Below are 15,420 nucleotides of genomic sequence, written 5' to 3'. Positions count from 1 at the left end.
AATGTGGGGGGAAATGATGAATGTTTGATGTAATGTACATGCCAAATAGGTCAATTTAAACATCCTATTAAATATGTGTACTTCAAAACATTGTATTTTACAAGGTAGGTATATACACTTTTTTAATTTTGGAAAAATAAATTATTTGAATTTGAAAGGAAAAATATCATGATGTGAGAAGTCTCTTAAGTCAAAAGACCTGGTATCCTTCATAAATAAAAAGCAGGGGCAGGAAAAAGAAAAAGAGAGAAAGGAGAGAGATTTTTCGGGACACTGGGTACCAAGAGCGGCAGTGGTATGCTGTTTGAACCCTTTCAGAAGAAACTGACTGTAAGAAGGTGACAGTCATAGAAACCTGAGTGCTAAGTAGACAGGTAATGAAGGAATATTTCATTTCCAGTGGATTTGCGGTTATGGGTTTTTAAAGCAGAAAAAGAAATGAGGGATGCTTTGACTCCTGTGATATAAAAACATCACTACTGCTTTAACAATGCTCAGAAGAGATGAGTTAAATATGTTTAAATTTCTAAAAAAGTGTACGAAGGAAACATTTTTAAAAAGAGTGAGCATTGATCATTGTTACTTTTGCATTGTGGGTACATACAGTGGTAAATCAGGCAACTTTTCCTATTTTGTATGTTGACAATGTTTCCTAATAGTTGTTTGTTTTAATTGAGGAAAAGCCCTCGAAGGAACTCAAGAGATTGTTAGAAAGAGTGGAGAAGACATAGTTACCAAGTGTGATAAGACAAAAGAGCAACTATGAAGGACCTGAGGAGGGAGTCGCCAGGAGAGGTGAGGCCAGTCTTAGTCAACTAAATGAAGACGAGCAGTAAGAACAAGAACATCCCAGAAGGAGCAAGTCCTTCTCCACAAGCAGAGACTCTCAGAGGCTTTGAACCCTTCACTGGGCTTCACTAAAGAAACCAATTTATCTGAGTTTGTTTAGAGTGTTCCTACTTTTAGCTCTGAAAATTTCACATTGGGAAACCCACCCATCTCCAAGCATGGGGGGTTGGTCACCCCAGCATCCCACTGTTACATGGAAAATTGAACTGACCAGGAAAAAGGCAGCAGAGCTTAGCTGGAGAAATTATGAGCTACATGCTTAGCAACGACTCTGAAAACGAGGCCATTGCCAAGAACTGTTTACTTCCACATCAAACAGCAACAGCAACCTCATCACCTCAAGACACCGTGAAGCCTAAGGCTCGAGAGCAAGCTGGCTTCTCACCTCCGCTGTTCTGCTAGAGGGAGCCTGCAGATGCCGTGGCTGCTGTCCGAGCCTGACCTCTAATTTCAACTACTTCATGTCTATATTCCACACGCGTACTCACTTGCATATATTAAGAACACGCATTTCACATGTATCTTTAGGCAATTGCAATATGCATCTTCTCATTTATTGCCTATAAAAACTTCATGGTGGGAGTGAGATGGCTCAGTAGGTAAAGGGGCTTACCACCAAGCCAGAAACCAAGGCGGTTGGCCCGAGTGGTGGAAAAACAAACAAAAAACAAAAACCTACTCCCAACTCTGGCAAGTCGTCCTTTGATCACCCCCACCACCCCACAAACATACACATGTCCTCACACCTGCTATACACACAAAACAAATAAATGGGTCAGTTAACAAACTAAGGCTTAGAGAACTAATTTGTGCAAGGCCAAGCAGAGAAGAGCAATATACCTCATTATCTGCCACATGGGGTTTTGTACTAAATAGTGGATTATTGTATATGTAAAAATTCTCGGAATAATGACTAGTATAGAAGAAACTATGGATTAGGGATTGATTTATTGATGGTTAGTTAAGTACCACGTAGCCACACCCTGCAGGGGGAGAAGAAAGCATAGAAATCTGGATTTAAAGAAAAATAGCTTCCTATCTGCATTGAAGAACAATTTTATCTCAGGGCTCCTTAGCACTTGATACCTCCAGTTTTATAAGCTGAATGGAGCATAAAGAGGCACCCACATCAGAGAAGTAACATCCACAAAATCCTTCAAAGTCAAACTCCCTGAGGGAGCCCTTGCCACTTACCTGTCCTTCCTTGACTCCCTATCTAGACTGTCAGCGTCTGTGGAGGAGCCAAGCATTTCTCACAGAACCAACCCTCTCCCTGCCAGGCTTTGCCCAACTAGAAATCCTCCCATCTTTCCAAGTCGAGGAAACCAAACGCTTGAGATGGAAGAGTCCATGGCTTTGACTTGACTATCCTTAAACTTCCCTGGTGATTCTTGGAAAAGCCTTTTTACACTCCGCAGAGGAAGCCTCCGATGTACCATTGCTAGCAGCAAGGTCCCCCTCCTGCCTCACTGCCCCACTAGCAGCGGCTCCCATGCCCTCTGAATAGTTGGAAGGACAGCCATCAGTCCGGCCATCAGAATCCTGTTGATCACAGGATACCCAACAATATCTTGAGAACTGGCAGCCCAACAGCTCACACAGGCTTCCCCCCAGCACAGGCTGATGGAGTTATACAGTGAAAGCCTTTCTGACACTTGCCACGACATGTATATGACATGTATATGACATATATATATGTATGTATGTATATCACTTCATGATTATAACTGTCATCTCACAAAAACGGGGCACTATTGAGCCAGATGGAAGAAGCAAGAGGGAGCTTTTTCTACACACACACCCACAGAGAGATATTTGGGCTCCTGGCATTTTGTAATGAAGGGCTTCCATCATGATTGAGGGTAACCTACCACCATCACCTCACGTCTCCTTCAACCCAGAACCTCAAGGCCTGCTGAGCCTAGGTCAGGAGCCGCCCTACCCAGCCACTGCCAGCCCAGCCAAACACACACTTCTACTGAAACTCGAAGGCGCACTGCAGAAAAGCTTCATTAATTTTTCACAAGATTTGTCTAATCGTGGCTGAGCAGAGCTGAGAAAGCCACATTGGAGCACCTGTGCCAGCAGCTTGCAAAGAGTTAACCCATTAGGCCATTTCCTGGTGAGCTCATCCCTGCTGGAGCCTCTCAGTGGCTGTGATTTGCAGCACACTGACTCTGATGTGGCCAGGGTGGCTTTCTCCAGCTGGGATGAAGGACTTGAGCAGAAACTCACTGCCAGCTTCCTCCCTGCGAGAGCGCCGACTGAGTCCCAGGTCCCCATCTTCCCCCGGGACATTGAGCACGGTAAGGAAAAGACACCCCACCCCCTTCCAACCCTTCGCTGTCTCTCCCTGAAAGAAGGGAGGTTTGAAGTTTGCTTTGGAGTATGCTGAGTCTCTGAAGTGGAGTTGGAAGGCAGTGTGAATGTCTGAGATGAGACAGGATGAAGTTGGCTGCATTTTTGGACTGCCCCAAAAGACAGGCAGGAGTGGGGTGAGCTGGGTCCCTCTGAGAAAAGATACCATGCGCAGTGAGGGCTGCCCTGCTTGTGAACTCCTAGCCTTCCATCCTTGGAAGCCATTAAAAGGAAGGAATGAGCAGGGACCCTCTGCCCTGGCAGCAGCAAAAAAAAAAATAAAAAATAAAAAATCATCAAATTGTCAAATACAAGGACAACCACAGACCCCAGAGTACTGGGCACAGACTGTCCCCTGGACGTCCTACATCCAACCTCAGCAGCTGCAGGTCTTTCCCTTCCTGCAGGTGTGGCCGACACCCTGGGCGGGTGCCAGGGAAACAAGGTAGCATACCCCCGCCTTGGGCGTCTTCATTTCAGAAAGGAGGGAGCAAGACAGGTACATAAAAACACAGACAAAGGCATGGCTTGCTCAGGCAGTTGAGGGCCGTGGGGACTCCGCCTCTCAGGAAGGCCAAACGTAACCACACATTGTATCCCCTGAGCTGTTTTCCTAGCCTGCAGCTCCACAGGGCCCGGGAACTACTTGTGTGACCCGGAGAGGAAGGTGAGTGGAGCTCTGACCTTAGAAAAGAAGGCCCCTTCCTGGGAGTGCTGCGGTCTGGGCACAGATGGTGGCGACGACAGCAGCATATTCCATAGTTTCTAATCTCTTCTTTATCAGGCCGGGCACAGGGCCACACACACCTTATCAGGGTGCTGAGTAGACATCACCAAATGCACTCCTTGAAGTGGGGCAGTACAGCCAGGAGAGGTAAAGACCCTAGGGGTGCGCATCGGGCCGCTGACGCTGAGCAGGGTGAAGTGGGAAATTCAGGGAGAGAGAGACCTTCTTCCCACCCGTATCCGGTCCTGCCCCGGGATATGAGACCATTGCCATTCCGCTAGGCAAAGCCTGTGGCCTGCCTTTCACTCTGCACCGGTCTACCGGCTGGGCCGGCTGCCCCACTCTGAGGTCATCTGTGCCCTCTTCTCTTCTCCCCGTCACCAGGTCCTTGCAATTCCCAGAATAGCCTGGTTCCTATCAGAGCTCTCTCTAGGTAGAAGGGCCTGGGGAGGAGGGACGGAGGAGTCAGATAACTCCAGGCCTGAGTGCAGCAACACAGTGGGGCCTTTTTTAATATTAAGGCTGCTCAATGTGTTTTACATGGGGCACCCAGTTCCACTAGAATTTTTTTTAAATGATGTGCCGCAATTCAAGTGTCCTCCCTTCTCACTATTCTCTCAATTTGAAAATGGAAAACAAAACTACCACCCAGAAGGCAGGAGCAACCTGAACCTGGGCTCTGGAGCCACAGGCATCCAAACTCACATTGCCACCTTGTCTTCATATTCACCTAATTGCCCAACACTCCGATTTTCAGTAAGAAATCGGGGATGGGTAGTTGCCTCTCCCTCGGTGACTTGCTTGAAGGACTCGGTAAAGCAAAAGTGCACAGCCCTGTCATGTAACGAAAGGGGGTGAAGGGAAATTAATATTAGTGACGACATGGAGGCTCGTTCGGCTCTTGGCTAACAGGACAGTCTTTGAGGTTGAGAGCCTTGGTTAGAGATAAGAAGGGCGGCCAAGGGATGTAGGTCTGTTCTACCTCCCACCTCCAGTCCACAGCTGCCTCTCAACTGCCACTGCATCAGCTGCTCTAAGATGGGAGGAGATGGTTCACAACAGACACCTGGGAAGGAACAGGGCTGGGGACCTAGTGTTCTGCCCAGTTCACGAACCCCAAAAGACCAGGAATAAATAGACTCCGCCGTAAATACATGAGGTTCTTTTTATTATAAATCATTACAAGCTGCAGCTTGGGCTCACACCCCCCACCGCCTAATCGGTGAGAGCCGAGCACCCCAGGTTGCTTAGGTTAGTTGGGTGATTTAAAGATTCTGGTCCCTCCCATGCCCAAAGCAGGGGTGATTCCTGCCTGGCAAGCATCTATTGGTTAAAATGCTACATTTTGAATTGATTGGCTATAGGAAGGTCCCCAGATCATTATTGATCTGGTGTCCCTCCCTAGGGGAATGGGCCAGTTTCCTAGCAACTGTACCTCTAGTAGGTGGGGAAAGAATACAATAAGGCGGGTTCTTCCCCTTAGGGCATTATTGGACTTCTCCACCCACCTAGTTCAGGCCTTAAATATTAACAATAGCTGCTGATTTTTAATCTTCTGGTCTCTCACTAGCAATACAAGGCCAGCCATGTTTCCGCCCTCAATGGCTTCAACCAAACCTAGAAAGAAAACCAATCTCCGAGTAAACTGCTTGGCAGACACCAGCAAAGCCCTATCTCTCCTGCCCTATCTGCCAAAACTCCTTCATTTATTTAACCAATGCTAGACAGCACAGGAAGTTGAGGAGAAAAACTTGCTCCAGCCCCAAGGGACTCGGGAAAGAAAGAGCTAGCTTCTGGAACCACAAGAATGGTTGATGATTCATTTATTCTCCTTACAATTCCTCCCATTAAGTATATCTCAGGCACCTTGGACTCTACAGCAGGAAAAACATATTCAGCCCATGTTATCTTGGCCCCTCAATATCACCCTCACCCTGAAGATCTTCAGCACCAAGCCATTCGGCTGGAGGATCAAAATGTGAAGGTGTGAGGAAAAAGCCAAAACTTCCCTTTCAAAGACACCAGTTCTCTCCATTTCACTGAGGCATCTTTGTGTCCCCAGGTACCTCTTCCCCTCAGGCCAGAAGCAGGGAGGAGCTGACTAGAAGGTGCACTTCCCCAGGGAGCGCCCTCTCAGCAACTTCTAGTTGCTTCCTTCACACCCCTGCTGCACTGTTCTGAGCACTGTTAGCTTAGCAGGTTCTCAGCTACTTCTGAAACATCATAGAAATGGAAATGCCCAGCATTTGTGTTCTTTTGTTACTGATCTCTCTTGCCAGCGTGTCTTTGAGACTCATGCACAGCCTTCTGTGTTTCAGAAGATAAACCATTCCACTGTGTAAATACGCCCAATTTATTCTCCTCCCCCAAGGTAAAGCCTCTATGAATATTCTTATACATGAGTTAGTTTGTTTGCATATGTGCTTAATTTTTAGGAGTTTGAACGTCTAGGTCAAGGGACGGGTGTGTGTTTAACATCATGAGATTCTTAGACTGCACAATAGTGCTGGAGAGCTGGGGTTGGTCCATCCACCATGTGACGAATGTCATGTTGGAAGATTTAGACATTCTAGTGAGTGTGTGGTGGCGTCTCCTTGGGGGGTGTTTTGCACTGCCCTGCGGCACGTCAGTGTCAATCACTTTTCCATGGGTGTTTTCGTTCACTTGTTGTCTTGCAGTGGATCTGAGAATACCTTACCAATTTTAATTATTCAAAAGAGACAGATCCCTAGAATATAGTGCGCACACCTGCTACCTTCAGCCACACTTCCGCCTCTCCACACTTGGGAGGAGATGACCCGACTTGGTCTCCTCAGAGGAGAAAGCAGAAGTTTTTAAAGCCAGTGGCAACTTCTTAACTCCATGTCTAGCAGACTCTAGAAAAAAAAAAAGTGACTCTCCACTCAGAGACCATTTGAATAACTCTAGCCTCCATGTGTAGTGGCTGATGTAAGGAGCAGTCGCATAAATCTTTGTGGAATCTTCTTTATGAACAATAACCCAGGTTGTGAGGAGGCAGAAGCAAGCAAATCTCCATAAGTTTGAGGCCAGCCTGGTCTATATGGTGAGTTCCCACCAAGCTAGAGCTACATAGTGAGACCCTGTTTCAAAAAAAGAAAGACAGAAGGAGAGGCAGGGAGAGAGGGAAGGCTGAAGGGAGAAAGGGAGATATATACACAGAGAGAGAGGAGATATAGAGACAGAGAGAGAGGGACAAAGAAAGACAGACAGACAGTGAACAATGTCCCAGGGCCAACATGATGACTCAAGGGGTAAAGATGCTTGTCATGTAGTCTGACAACCTGCATTCTGTCCAGGGACCCACATGGTGGAGAACTAGAACCTACTTCCATAAGCTGACTTCAACACATTAGCTGTGGCAGTCCACGCCCACATAGACACATGTGAAAATAATAATAACAACAACAATGACCCACCTACTACCTCCAAAAGAAACGATCGTCTCTCAGTGATGGCAGAGGCTTTCAGAACATTCCCCAAATGTCCCTAAGCCACAGACACCCCCTTTCTAATTCCTTCCCTGGGTATCTTCCGAACTTCAGAGTCCCTCACAAATAAATTCCTCAACTCTTTCAATCTCCCCACAATACTGGGTCATTCCTTTGACTTGAATTAAATATGAACTAACAGAGCCACTGTCTGCCATACATGCTCTTCCTCAGAGCCTCCCCGGAGAGGAATGCTCCTTCCTTCACTCAGAAACCCCAAGAAACACTTTCAGCTCCCCAACTCTCAGGCTGAGAGCTCTCAGGCTCAGCTTTATCACCCTCATAATAAAAACCTCCTTCCATTTGGGAATCATGGTACATCTGTCGTAGGGCCTCCAGAGTTTATGGTTCAAGGCCACTGACTTAAATTTGAGTCTCAGAAAAACAATAAGCACTGTGACAATACAAGCTCCGTGTGCATAGTTTGTACTTTGAAAAATACCTGTTGCTTCTATCGAGTTAAAATCCAACCGAACGCCATGTCTTTAATCTGGCAACAGTGTGTGTATTCCACCTGTCTCTGTCAGCTGTGATCGCCCAGCTAAACCCTGTTTTTCCTAAACACTTTTCACTTGGGCTCATGGTTACTGTTTCATCATGCTGTGCTATTCACTCTTTAATAAGCTTCTACTCCTTCCATCTCCATGGCTACAACCAAACACCACACTGGCTGTCCCCCACCTGAACTGCTTGCGAGATTCCGTAATTACTCTCCATACATCTTGGCTTCCTTTATACCTCCCGAACCTGCAGGCAGGGTGATCCACCTACCTGCAACCGTGCAATCACAGTGGTGTCTCTCTTCTCACCTAACCCGCCGCTTTCTGTTGCCGCTCTGCCAGCCCCTGGTGTCTTCTGTCAGAGGCTAACATCTTTGGCGAGTGTTCTGGGTTTTGCTGTGTCTGCACGCTCTGCTGAAGCCACTGCTGAAATTACAATACAGAAGCAGAGGTGAACAACACATAGACTAATGAGCTTGGCAGGGCCCATCTGCCACTTGTCTAGGAATCCAAAATTCTACTTTTCTGCAATTGTAAGATTGCAGAAAATATTCCAATATATATTCCAAAATATTCCAATATATATTCCAAAATATACCCTTGTACAAAATACAAAAACTCTTCAGCCATTGTGTGGGGAGAATCCGTGGTGAGGAGTGGGGGATTTGGGACTGGAGAGATGGCTTAGCAGGATTAAGAGCACTTGCTGCTCTTGCCAAGGACCTGGATCGTATTCCCAGCACTCACATGGCAGCCCCAGCCGCCATAACTTCTGTCCCAAGGCCTACGGCACCCTCGTCTGACTGCTTCAGGCACAGGCGCGCACACAGTGCGCATGCATGCATGCAGGCAGAACATTCAAGAACAAAAAATTAAAAATAGTAACTCTGAAAATAAAAAGTAATAAGTCTTTGAAGACTTCTTAGCTGGGTTTGGTTGTGCACACCTGTAATTTCAGCTATTCGGGAGGCTGAGGCTGGAAGACCTCAAGTTTCAGTCTATCCTGGAAAAGTCAACAAGACTCTATCTCAAAAGAAAGAGATAGAGACAGACAGAGAGAACAAGAGTATGCAGTGAGCACAGCAGAGGTATAGCTCAATGCTTGCTCATTTGCCTAGCATATGTGAGGCCCTAGGTTCAATTCTCAACTCCACAAAATTTCTTTCTTTCTTTATTAGTGAAAGTACAAAATGTTTGTGAGCCATAGGCTGTATATGAACAGGTGGTAACCACAGCTGACCAGCCCCTTTCATCACATAAGCTCCACTCTGCGCTTACTAAGCCTCCAAACGATGCACGTCTTCCCATCTCCATGGCTACCGTGTCTCACCTGAGCAACAGCCTTTAAGAGGCTCTGTCTGTGGGTGCAGGCTTTTACCTCCCTTCCCAGGCTCACCATTCAACAGTCCTCTTAATTTGCACTCAGCAAGTACTCCTGCCTGTGACACAGTTGAATTCTGCACATTGTCCCTCGCACATCCCTCAGTGCCACAGCCTCTCTTCATCTGCCTGTACCTTCGTCCCTAATGGGTCCATTAGTTCTCCTCTCACAAGCTACTCTTCCAGGAGCTTTTCTGAGGGTCCCCAAGACTAGCATCATTCTGTCAGTGTTCTGCATTGTTCCTTATGGCTTTGATAAGTGTGGGAAATGCCTGTTTCCTCTCTGGCTTGTCCCACTTGTAAGTGGCAACATCTGCCACTGTGTTCTCCTGGATTTGGCCTGTCTGGTACCCAGCTCTGTCCCTGGCATGTAAAAGGCCTGAACAAACACTCTGAGCTGTTGATATGGCTAGACTGGTGAGGTATTTCAGTGCATGCCTGCAATCCCAGCATTCAGGATGTGAAAGAAGGACCAAGAATTCGGGGCAACCTTGGAGCTACATGGAAAATTTCAGGCCAGAAATTTTCACACACACACATACACACACACACATGCACACACAAAAACCCACTAGAATAAGTGATTTAAAATGTTCTCATCACAAAGATGTTCTAAAATATTTAAGGGAGTAGATGTGCTAATTACTGATTTAATTTGGCATCTGTTGGGGAGCTGGTTCTGGGACCACCCCCATGGATACTAAAATCTAAGGACATGCAAGACACTTATATAAAATGATGAAAATCTGCTTAGTACCAAATGCATATCCTCCTGTACACTCTAAATGTTCTCTCTCCCTGACTGTTAGGCTACGTCCTAAAAGGAAATATCTGCTTCCTGTCTGTCTTCTGCTGCTTGCGTGTGAGCTCTGGACACCTGCCTATAACACCAAATAGGACCTTAACGGAAAACTCTGTAGGGCTCCCCATTCATCCCAGTGGCAACAATCATCATCTTAAATTTTTGTTCTGTGATACCGTTTAGGAAGTGACAGTAAGGAAAAGTCTGTGTGTTCAGTTTGAATGAAATTGTTCTCAAACATATTTTTTACCAAAAGTTGGTTGAATCTGTGGATGTGAGGTCCAACTACATAGGCCTATCAAAACATCATATTTGAAAGCTGGGTGTGGTGGGGTATGCCTTTAATCACTACATTTGGAAGGCAAAGACAGGCAGAATTCTATGATTGGCTAGCTAGGCTGGGCTACATAGATCCCATCTTAAAAAAAAAAAAAGAAAAACAAACAAATGAAAGAAAATCAACATTAGAATTCATAAGTATGTTCCACTATATGTCAATCAAAAATTGAATATTCTCTATTTAAATAAGTAAATTAAAATTGTAACACACTAGAAGAAAAATCTATTCCAACAGAGGACAGAAACTGCCTTTGCTTGCTTCCCCTTCAGGAGCCCCCTTTGCATCTCCTTCCGTGGGCCAAAAGCTGTGCAGCTAAAGCCATGCTGATTACCGGAATGGAGGCCACAGGTCTGTAAGAATGGACCTGTAAGTGAGAAACAGAGGGGAAAAAGGGACCAGTAATTTACCCTGAGGCAAAGATTCTTCTGGCCTAGGATAGTGTTTCCTTAGTTATCCCAAATTGGTTCTCCTCAGAATCCCAAGAAAGGATTGTGCTGAGCTATGGCTGGTAATTTCCTTGGTGTAATATTTCAGGGACCCAGAATACATAACAGGAACTAGCCATACTGCTAGTGTCCTGTTCCACTGTGAACTGACTGTGGGAGCGGCTGCCCCTTGGGCCCAAGACCAGGCCAGCAGCACCTGCTTCCAGCACTTCCAGCATGTAACCCCACCCCAAGCGGCCGCTCCCCTGACCGCTCCGAGAACAGATAGGTTTATCTGGTTTCTAATCTTATGTAAATGAAACCTTATAGCTAACACTCTGGGTCTGGCTTCTTGCCTGTGTGAGTCCCCTCGATGAAGCCCCCCACCCCATTCCTGAAGACAACGCAGCCTGCTACTGACCAGCTGCTTTCCTAAACAAGGCCCCTTCCCCCCCCCCCCCCCCACTAAACCTCCTTCAGGCTTCCTAAACCTGACCTCTGGGAGCCACAGGTCCTTCTCAAATTACTGCCCCAAAGGCAACAGACATTCAAATCTGTGGTTTGTTTTGGAGGCCCCGCCCTGAAACCTTTCATTAGCCTCTTCAGTCCCATCCGGGCCCACCCCTGTGTTGACTAGGACTTTAAAGGAAGCGGAACGTATTTTAAAAGCCACCATAAAACAATTACCACATCACCATAGCTTTTCCCTTTCAGGGTCTATCTTGAGCTTGCTCATTACAACAAGCCAAGTGGTGGCATAGAAGTGTTTTCTTTATGAAATTTGACAATCATAGCAGCACTGTGAGGCCTATCACTTTTCTGTCTCCTTCCTCTGAGGAGCACGCAACCGATTCAGCTCCTACGGACCCAGGACTCTTTCCTTTCTTTGTACTTTCTTTCATGCTTCTCTCTGGTAAGAAACCACCCTGGTCATTCTTGCCTCCTCCCCTGCCAGTGGTACCTATAACAGGACACACACCAATGATTTTGGTGAGACGTATTTGGTGTCCCAGTATTTTTTCATAAATATATTTTGATCATATTGCGCCTCCCCTAACTTCTCCCAATTCCTCCCCATATTTATCTATCAATATATCTACCTATGTCTCTCTCTCTCTCTCTCTCTCTCTCTTATCTTAAATATTATCTTTCTTTCAAGTTAGAGCATATCCTGGGGTTCTTTTGAATCATCCAAGGAGCACAGCATAACACTGTGGTGAGTGAGGGGTCCCCTGAAACACACACTATTTTAATTGAGGTTTGAAAGGGTTGTTCTGTCTGGACCTAACTCCCCAAGTGTCACCCGTCCCCATTCTGAGCTGTGGCATCAAGAGCAGTCCCTAGCTAAGTGCTGCTCCGTGAGCCAGGGGCCCTGGAGGCACAGGAGGAGCCCCACCCCCACAGTTTGCAAGAAGAGGAGAGGAAAGGCTGGCACCAGCTGGAACCTTACAGCAATGATTCTACTCCCAGGTGACATTCGGCCAAGCCTGGGCTCCTTGCTAAAGGGTCATAAGCCGAGGCTGAGCAGTTCCTACTGGCATCTGGAAGGTAGCTGCCCCAGATGCCACTAACTATCCCATAATTGTATAGACACCCCATCTGTGGCAATGAGATGCCAAATCCAAAATGACCACAGAACTTCTGTTCATAAACTCTGGCCCAAATAAGCTGGGCCAAGGGCAGAATCTTAAGAGAACTTTAATAAAATGTTGAAAAACACAGCCCCTCAACTGGTGATATTATGGAAACCTGAATACTCAGAGTTCAAATCAACTAACTCTCCACAGGCCAATCCAGAACAACTTTAGAAGTTACCCAGCCCCACTCCTTCATTTCACAGGGGAGGAGACAGGGGGAAAAATGGTAATAATGGCAAGGGGGGAGGGACTTGAGCTTGCTCATTACAACAAGCCAAGTGGTGGCATAGAAGTGTTTTCTTTATGAAATTTGACAATCATAGCAGCACTGTGAGGCCAACACATGTGATCTCTATTTTGTATACAGGGTTACTAGATTTCTAGAGGCTTAAGCACCTGTCCAGGATCTTACAAGTTTCTGCCCGCCCCCTGTCCCACTCTGGGCTCTAGGAGAAAAATGATAGATAGAGAGATAAATGGACGGACAGGTAGGTGATTGCCGGATGACAGATGATACAAAGATATAGATAGCGGATTAATGACAGATGGATAGATACATGATAGTTCAGTCACAAATGATAGCTGTATAAAATGGAAATTAACTGAGGGCCAGAGAAAACAGATACGAGACAGAAATTTTCCCTGTCAAGTACAACTAGTAACAAGATCAATAATCACCTCCCACCATCACAGGCATTTCATAAAATGAAGGTTACTCTGATGTCAGAAGAGAAGGAAGGGCCTAATCTCGGAGCAGTTTTAAACTGAGTGACTATGGGTGACAGGAAAACCTAACAACAGCGCTCTGACTCCCACGAATTTGGTGGTCAGCGTTAGGGAATTACAGACCTAAATTCTCCCGTATTCAGTGAAAGTTACTTCAGGGGGGGGGAGGGGAGGGAGCTCCAAAGTGAGGAATTCAAAATAAATTCTTGCAGTGGATCCCTAGGACTCAGTGGTTTGGCCGTTGTATAGCCCAAAGCTCTGTGTGCTGCACAGCAAATACCTCTGCCTGACTCCCAACAGAGTGACCTGAGAAGCTAGCCCGGGGCCAGGGAGCCACAGAAGGGTTGCCCAAGCTACATGCCTCAGTCTCGGCCCTCGCAAAGTAAAGCTAAGCTAGTAACTGCGAACCAAAGAGAAGGTGTGGGGTGCTTTCAGCAAGCCTAGGGGTGGCGTCACCCTCTTCTCAGGAGTGCATCTGCCTCCCCTGAGAAATGCTAAGAATGGCTACCCACCCTGATGAAGACTCAAACATTCTCGGCAACCATAAGTTTCCATAAGCACCCCCAACGTTTTCCCACACGTCTTTTCCCTGCCCCCAGCCCACAGGAGAGAAGATCTCCTTTTAAATGATGGCTTAGCTTATGCAAATACACCACAATTCCCAAAGGAAGCCAGCATCCCCTGTGCCTATGGTTACGAAAACAACCTTGGCAGTTTTTGAAAGCTGAGACCCAACTATCTCTCTCCGTGGATCGCATCTGAATGAGAATGTCTAAATGCTGAAGGTTTCGGTAACTTTATGACTTCTGCTGCCTCCTGTCAGTGGGGAGATGTCCGTAATTGCTTAATCTAGAAAGCGGAAGGTGTGGGAATTGTCCTTTGAGGTTTACTAAGACGGAGCTTCAGTGGGTGGAGTAAGGGAGGAAAAAGGATCAGCTTGAGACCCACAGTGAAGGAAGACTGAAGACAGAAAGCTGTACCTTGGCACAGTGACCTTGCCTTCACCATTAGGTCTGCCATAGGCCCTTCCAGCAGCACAGTAGCTGTAAAAGGGATTCATTATGGTTGTGATGGACAGCCCATCTTCCCCAGTGGACTGACCTCTGCAGGAGAAGTCTCTCAAACTCCCTTCCTACGTTGGCGAGTTCGCAAATGTGTGTGTGTGTGTGTGTGTGTGTGTGTGTGTTTGTGTGTGTGTGTGTGTGTGTGTGTGTGTGTGTGTGAAGAAGAGGGAGGAAAGAAAGCAGGAGGTGTGTTCAGAGCTTACTCATTCTGTCAAGTTTACAGACTCTCGGGTGTGAAGCACTTTACCAGACAGACCATAGTGACACGGGTGAGGCAGACCTCTGGGCCTCCTCCGTCTTTCCTCCCCACCCCACCCCCTCAAAAAAATGAGCGTGCACACAGGGGGAGAAAATGGCTTTCATCAGTCCCTAATCTCTTAGTACCTTACTGTAGACACGTGGGCGTTACACTAGGACACATCCCCAGTTTGAAAGGCTTCGATCCCACGTTGAAGGCATTTGAGAACTCGCAGATCTGAGGGAGACATTTCTGGCAGGCAGGTAGGGCTCTCATAGGCTCTGAATCTCTTCACTCACGTGCGGATCTGCCTCCCCTGAGTGAGTGCGGAACAGGCTATGAGGGAGCCCCTAGGGACTCAGAAGATGCGGCAGAGCTGGGTTCCAGGCCCTTAGATTTTACACGAGCACACGTTCCGTTACTGTGATGAGATAGCTGCAACCAGCTGCTTCATAGAGAAAAATACCTTCCTCCCCCCATCAGTTTAGAGGGTATGAATCGTAGTGACCCCTTGCTGGTGGAAACTCAAGGTCAGCACAGGGAATTACACAGGTAAGAGACAGGAAGTACTCAGGTGTGTCCCACCTCTCCTCCTTTTCTGAGACATGCAGAAGGACCCCGTCACAGACACCACATCCTGACAACCACTTCTAATTTAGCCACCTTCCCAAAGCCACCCTGCACACCACCACAATCAGGCTAAGTGGCCACCCTCCCAAGCCCAACCCTGGGGGTCGCATTCAGCTGAATGCAAACTGAAGCAAATGGGAAGCTTCAGCTTTAGCTCTACTACAACAGTTACAAAATGACGGTGATGGGTGTGTGTGTGTGTGTGTGTGTGTGTGTGTGTGTGTGTGTGTGTGTG

The 15,420-nt window shown here is 46.9% G+C and overlaps 1 protein-coding gene across 1 annotated transcript in view; it reads left to right on the top strand.

Moving 5' to 3' along the window:
• Positions 1-3,063: 3,063 nt before the first annotated feature.
• Positions 3,064-15,420, top strand: part of Pirt (phosphoinositide interacting regulator of transient receptor potential channels) — a 17,395-nt gene continuing 5,038 nt past the window's right edge. The window contains exon 1 of the mRNA XM_055594239.1: positions 3,064-3,155. The gene's annotated coding sequence lies outside the window, so the exon portion shown is untranslated. The remainder of the gene's footprint in view (positions 3,156-15,420) is intronic.

Source organism: Psammomys obesus, unplaced genomic scaffold (assembly GCF_907164565.1).
Source record: "Psammomys obesus unplaced genomic scaffold, mPsaObe1.curated_primary_1811, whole genome shotgun sequence".
NCBI lineage: Eukaryota > Metazoa > Chordata > Mammalia > Rodentia > Muridae > Psammomys > Psammomys obesus.
The sequence above is the reverse complement of the archived record's forward strand: the minus strand, read 5'-3'. Positions and strand labels throughout refer to the sequence as shown.